The sequence below is a fragment of the Triticum aestivum genome, chromosome 5B (assembly GCF_018294505.1).
Source record: "Triticum aestivum cultivar Chinese Spring chromosome 5B, IWGSC CS RefSeq v2.1, whole genome shotgun sequence".
Taxonomy (NCBI): domain Eukaryota; kingdom Viridiplantae; phylum Streptophyta; class Magnoliopsida; order Poales; family Poaceae; genus Triticum; species Triticum aestivum.
The window spans coordinates 590,161,144-590,163,117 of record NC_057807.1 but is presented as its reverse complement, the minus strand read 5'-3'; positions in this window follow the sequence as shown (position 1 = coordinate 590,163,117).

The window sequence follows — 1,974 nt, the reverse complement described above, 5'->3', positions numbered from 1 at the left end:
TGAAAGTGAATAAATTGGTGTGACCTTGAAGACTTGGTAATCATTCGAGGAACATAAAGCGTGAAGACTCTTGTTTTTACTGTTTCATTTTCTCTTTCTTGAGTCATTGGAAACACTGTACTGTTAAAGGGGGTCGAGGAAATACTAAGTAAAAATTTCCATGTGATGCTCATCTCAAAATCCTACACCTACCAATCCTTTCAAGTGAAGCCATTGGAAATCTCACACAGTTCAGTCATATTCTTCAGTGACAGAGACGAAGTTCTTCTGGTCTCTGAGGAATTTGTTTTGACTGGGGAGTTAGGAATTCACCAGTGCGGATTGCCTACACAGTGAGGAACATGATAGCCCTGAGGTATTTGAGAGTCAAATATTTCGACCGTTGCTGTGCTACGTGCCAGCTGTCCCAAAAAATCTACCCACCTAACGGTCATATCAGACAAGGGCATTTATGTCTTATCATGTCAGGCTGCTCCCTAGGCTATAAATAGCCGCCCCCCATAACCACTAGTTGGTTGGCTGCTCCGAGAGAAACTGACACTTGTCATTTGAGAGCAACCCATCCTCCGAGGACTTTGAGCGAAAATCATCAAGTGAGGAAAACCCAAACCAAACCTACAAAACCTCAAAGTGATTGAGCATCACTGAAGAGATTGATCCTGCGTGGATCTGGTGCTTGTTTCCTTTGAAGACTGTGCTTCTTCCAGACGGTTAGGCATCAAGGTCTAGAGCATCCAAGAGGAATTGTGGATCATCGAGTGACCGAGTTTTTGAAGGTTCGGAAGTCACCTGAAGACTTACCACGAGTGATTGGGCGAGGTCTGTGTGACTTTAGCTCAAGGAGAATACGGTGAGGATTGTGTGTCCGGGATTGGGTGTCCTCGAGTTTAAATACTCAGCTGCTCCAACCAGATGTACAACTGAGACATCAGTTGGAATTGGTCTACCAAATCATTGTCTTCACTGAGCTTACTGGTTCTATTTCCTCAACTCTTTCAATTTCTCATCTCTGTTGCTGTGTGCTTGTTCATATCTGTTTGAAGACTTTGACTGAAGACTTTCTCAATTTCCTCAGTTCAATTTCTTCAGTCTGTCCGTCTTCATCTTGTGTTATCATGTGCTTACGCTTTCTCTACTCTGTGCTTGTCTTCATTCATCATGATGACTATGCGTGTGTCCTGCTATGTTTACTTTTGAGTACTTATTCCGCTGCAAGTAGTTCTTCATTTAGGAATTTCCTCACCAGCAAATTCCTCAGCGAAGAATTCATAAAAATCGCCTATTCACCCCCCCTCTAGTCGATATAATGCACTTTCAATATCGTAGGGCTCAATGTGCTTTCGTGCGTGAAATGATTCATGCACTTGCTGCCAGATATACCTGGACATGCATGGGATACTCGGCCCTGTCTTGCCCACGGGTCGGGCCTAGGCCTGAGATCTAGGCCCGAAGGTCGGGCCAGGCTTGGACTTGCAATATCTACGTTTTTGGAAAGGGGCCCAGCCCGAGGCCCGACGGGCTTTTTCACTGATGGGGGGCTTGGGCATGAGATCTAGGCCCGACGGTCGGGCTGGCCCCGGGCCTAGGTTTTCTGCTACGGCCTTTGTTAGGCCCGACCCGACATATGGCCAGGTATACTGCCAGAAGGCCTCGGATCTGCTCCTACATACGAAATCCGCGGATACGCCTACCACGCATCACATAACAACTCATTCTCCATGGTCGAGTAGGTCACCATTCTCCGTACTCTAAAAAACGACACACTGTTCGAAAATAAGCTCGACGACATATGCCCGAACACCTGCGGAGTGTGGTGTCATCCATGGAGGACGTCGACAGGGGACAGAGTGTACCTGGGTACAAATGGCTGCAGGGTGGGCAATGCCGTCGTAGAGGTGAGCGGGCGCGTCGGTGCTGGTTGTGGGCAGTGACGACAGAGGTGGATGGTGCAGATGCAAAGCAAGAGGAAGAAGG